This window comes from Schistocerca piceifrons, unplaced genomic scaffold (genome assembly GCF_021461385.2).
Source record: "Schistocerca piceifrons isolate TAMUIC-IGC-003096 unplaced genomic scaffold, iqSchPice1.1 HiC_scaffold_393, whole genome shotgun sequence".
NCBI classification, from domain to species: domain Eukaryota; kingdom Metazoa; phylum Arthropoda; class Insecta; order Orthoptera; family Acrididae; genus Schistocerca; species Schistocerca piceifrons.
The window spans coordinates 27,501-32,500 of record NW_025728618.1 but is presented as its reverse complement, the minus strand read 5'-3'; the positions used below and the strand labels follow the sequence as shown (position 1 = coordinate 32,500).

Genomic DNA, 5,000 nt, shown 5'->3' with positions numbered 1-5,000 from the left:
AGGCTCCACTCCTGGTGGTGCCCTTCCGTCAATTCCTTTAAGTTTCAGCTTTGCAACCATACTTCCCCCGGAACCCAAAAGCTTTGGTTTCCCGGAGGCTGCCCGCCGAGTCATCGGAGGAACTGCGGCGGATCGCTGGCTGGCATCGTTTATGGTTAGAACTAGGGCGGTATCTGATCGCCTTCGAACCTCTAACTTTCGTTCTTGATTAATGAAAACATACTTGGCAAATGCTTTCGCTTCTGTTCGTCTTGCGACGATCCAAGAATTTCACCTCTAACGTCGCAATACGAATGCCCCCGCCTGTCCCTATTAATCATTACCTCGGGTTCCGAAAACCAACAAAATAGAACCGAGGTCCTATTCCATTATTCCATGCACACAGTATTCAGGCGGGCTTGCCTGCTTTAAGCACTCTAATTTGTTCAAAGTAAACGTGCCGGCCCACCGAGACACTCAATAAAGAGCACCCTGGTAGGATTTCAACGGGGTCCGCCTCGGGACGCACGAGCACGCACGGGGCGGTCGCACGCCTTCGGCTCGCCCCACCGGCAGGACGTCCCACGATACATGCCAGTTAAACACCGACGGGCGGTGAACCAACAGCGTGGGACACAAATCCAACTACGAGCTTTTTAACCGCAACAACTTTAATATACGCTATTGGAGCTGGAATTACCGCGGCTGCTGGCACCAGACTTGCCCTCCAATAGATACTCGTTAAAGGATTTAAAGTGTACTCATTCCGATTACGGGGCCTCGGATGAGTCCCGTATCGTTATTTTTCGTCACTACCTCCCCGTGCCGGGAGTGGGTAATTTGCGCGCCTGCTGCCTTCCTTGGATGTGGTAGCCGTTTCTCAGGCTCCCTCTCCGGAATCGAACCCTGATTCCCCGTTACCCGTTACAACCATGGTAGGCGCAGAACCTACCATCGACAGTTGATAAGGCAGACATTTGAAAGATGCGTCGCCGGTACGAGGACCGTGCGATCAGCCCAAAGTTATTCAGAGTCACCAAGGCAAACGGACCGGACGAGCCGACCGATTGGTTTTGATCTAATGAAAGCGTCCCTTCCATCTCTGGTCGGGACTCTGTTTGCATGTATTAGCTCTAGAATTACCACAGTTATCCAAGTAACGTGGGTACGATCTAAGGAACCATAACTGATTTAATGAGCCATTCGCGGTTTCACCTTAATGCGGCTTGTACTGAGACATGCATGGCTTAATCTTTGAGACAAGCATATGACTACTGGCAGGATCAACCAGGGAGCTGCGTCAACTAGAGCTGAGCAGCCGGCCGCCCGGGAGTGTGTCCCGGGGGCCCGCGCGAACACGCAAGCGTCCGCTCAATCATTCTGCAAACAGGAGGAGGCTGAGCTCCCCTGCACAATACACCTCGAAACCCTCTCAGGTCCCGGCGGCGCGCAGCGCCGTCCCAAGTACTTGGTCGGGTTCGAGAGAGGCGCAATCGCCCGGAGTTAGGCGAGTAGACGCTTTCGGTGCGACCACCCGTGCTCCCAACTGAGCTTGCCGCTGCCGACAGAGGCCCGGGAGCGTGCTGTCGTGGCATTGCCGGCGGGAGACAACACGCGCCACCTACGGTGACCGGCAGCTCCAACGCCAGCGCCACAGAAGGACAAAAGCCCCACTTGGGTGCCGAAGCGAACTCTCCCAGCACAGCGCACGCGCCAACACATCCGCACAGCTGCGATACAAACCACCAGCGAGAACCGCTGGGGCGACCGAGCAGCAGACGGCGTCGCGGCGCCGAGCGCCGGGCGGCAGCGCATCCTCAACGCACACAGTCCTCAATCGGACCAGCACACTGAAGATGTCCACCGCGCTTCGCACCGGGCCCGCGAGGACCTACTTTGGCCGCACGGCGCCGCGCGCAGGGTGCGCCGGCGCGCAGCTGCGACGCCTGCCGCGTCCGTCGGCCGGCGCGCCTGCCACTGGCCGCCCCCACCAGCCGGCTGTAGCGCGTGCGCCCACGCACCGCGCGGCCAGCACGCCGGGAGGCGCCCCCTCACCGGCCGGGGACGGTCCCACCCAGCCACCGCCGCGTATCGCTTCACACCCAGATGCCGTTCAGTTTCGTCGGCATGGTGGGTATCGCTGGAACAACCGGTTAGTACCTCAACCTATCGTCGCCATCACCGATTCACCCCTAGCGAGAACAACCGCACCACAACAGGTTACCATTTGTTCATTTGCGTAACTTCACCAGAAAACGCAGGCGTCCATCGCCATTTGCAACTTCCACGATTATTGCATGCCTGTGTCAGGTGTCACGCCACACTACGTCTGCCCACATACACGCAACAAAATGTGCACGCCTAGACAATACGTGGAAGGTGGCCCCCGTACGTATGCGATGTCCATTGCTCGAACGACTGTCAACCGGCCTCTGTAGCATGTCGCAGATATGGAACGCGGTGCACCATGCCATCACGGTGTGTGAGGAGAGACGACTAGGTCCGAATACATCAACAGACAGCTCATGCTGATCGCCATCCACGGCGTCCGTTCCTCCCACACGTCTCTATGGCGTACCACACTGCAATCCAGCTCTCATAGGGAGACGACACGTAGCTGCGTGCACAATATTTGCACTGTATGGTCCGCCGTTTTTGGGCGCAGTCGTTGTACGGTCACACATGTGCCACGATGTATCATTCAGTACATAAGGACGAATGTGCAGTACAGATTGTGGTTTACGCGTACGACATTAGCGGACAGTTGACACAGGCCGCACCACAACGTAGCCTGAGTACGTCGCATGCGGAGGGCATTGAACATGCAAAGTTCTCACCAACCAGCTTGCGAAGGCAGGGGGCAAGGTGGGGACGTGGGGAGGGGCGGCATGTACGTCCTGCTGCCATCCACATTACAGTGTACAGCAGGAGCATGTGGAAAGTGAGCAAGACTTGCAAGGTGTTTAACATGAAGCGATACACAGGGGAGCGGGGAGTGCGAGTAGCGAACTATATTGCGAGGGTTGCGGGTGGGCAACACTACACTAATTGAACGAGTCGTATAACAATTACAGAGCAGGTTTAGGCGACAACGTGGGTTACGTTAGGCGACAACGTGGGTTAGGTTAAGGCACGACGTGGGTTAGGTTAAGGCACGACGTGGGTTAGGTTAAGGCACGACATGGGTTAGGTTAAGGCACAACATGGGTTAGGTTAAGGCACAACATGGGTTAGGTTAAGGCACAACATGGGTTAGGTTAAGGCACAACATGGGTTAGGTTAAGGCACAACATGGGTTAGGTTAAGGCACAACATGGGTTAGGTTAAGGCACAACATGGGTTAGGTTAAGGCACAACATGGGTTAGGTTAAGGCACAACATGGGTTAGGTTAAGGCACAACATGGGTTAGGTTAAGGCACAACATGGGTTAGGTTAAGGCACAACATAGGTTAGGTTAAGGCACAACATGGGTTAGGTTAAGGCACAACATGGGTTAGGTTAAGGCACAACATGGGTTAGGTTAAGGCACAACATGGGTTAGGTTAAGGCACAACATGGGTTAGGTTAAGGCACAACATGGGTTAGGTTAAGGCACAACATGGGTTAGGTTAAGGCACAACATGGGTTAGGTTAAGGCACAACATGGGTTAGGTTAAGGCACAACATGGGTTAGGTTAAGGCACAACATGGGTTAGGTTAAGGCACAACATGGGTTAGGTTAAGGCACAACATGGGTTAGGTTAAGGCACAACATGGGTTAGGTTAAGGCACAACATGGGTTAGGTTAAGGCACAACATGGGTTAGGTTAAGGCACAACATGGGTTAGGTTAAGGCACAACATGGGTTAGGTTAAGGCACAACATGGGTTAGGTTAAGGCACAACATGGGTTAGGTTAAGGCACAACATGGGTTAGGTTAAGGCACAACATGGGTTAGGTTAAGGCACAACATGGGTTAGGTTAAGGCACAACATGGGTTAGGTTAAGGCACAACATGGGTTAGGTTAAGGCACAACATGGGTTAGGTTAAGGCACAACATAGGTTAGGTTAAGGCACAACATAGGTTAGGTTAAGGCACAACATAGGTTAGGTTAAGGCACAACATAGGTTAGGTTAAGGCACAACATAGGTTAGGTTAAGGCACAACATAGGTTCGGTTAAGGCACAACATAGGTTAGGTTAAGGCACAACATAGGTTAGGTTAAGGCACAACATAGGTTAGGTTAAGGTACAACATAGGTTAGGTTAAGGTACAACATAGGTTAGGTTAAGGTACAACATAGGTTAGGTTAAGGTACAACATAGGTTAGGTTAAGGTACAACATAGGTTAGGTTAGGTTAGGTTACACGTTGTTGTAAGGAAAGGTGTAGGGGGGGGGCGGGGGCGGCAGGTTCGTTGATAGTGATTATAGTAAGTGAATGCTTGTGACATGATCAGATTTGTCACGTCAGGATGCACCTTTGGCTTATTAGAGGCGGCGCTCCAATTCTATGCTTGTGTCAGACCTGTGTCTTTGACTCATGTCATTGTTTGTGCGCTGTGACAGGAGGTACTATTGTGATGTTGGGTGCACCGTTGTATAGGACATGTGTGGGTGTTGGTGCCTGATCTGCGCAATGGTGGATGTCGAAAGGGTGGGATATTGTATTTTCCGCATGGACCTCCTGGTCTGGTTGTGATAGTGTGGATTGTGTAATGTGGCGGAGAGGATGCACTGGATGTTGTTCCATGCTGGTGCTTACATATTGTATGTGCGCCCGTTAGAAGCAGAGAGTGGTGCGTGATCAGAGTGGCTGGCTGACGTGTGGTTCCCATTGTGGGCAGACTCTTTCAGCATGTATACGGACAGTTGTATATATATTCTGTAGTTTGATGGCTCTGCATTGATTACTAATCAGCGCCGTGTGTACGGGTAATCTGGTTCCAGTCCAAAATGTTCCATCTGTGTACATTACTGACAAAGACTCCCCTCATGCAGTGGGGCTCGGTCTGTTATAACTCTTCCGCGTAATATATTT

General features: G+C 52.6%; 1 non-coding gene across 1 annotated transcript in view; it reads right to left on the bottom strand.

The window, feature by feature from the left end:
* Positions 1 to 1,273, bottom strand: part of LOC124747793 — a 1,909-nt gene extending 636 nt beyond the window's left edge. The window contains exon 1 of the ribosomal RNA XR_007011568.1: positions 1 to 1,273. This exon is cut by the window's left edge and continues 636 nt beyond it. This is a non-coding gene — a ribosomal RNA (small subunit ribosomal RNA).
* Positions 1,274 to 5,000: the final 3,727 nt, after the last annotated feature.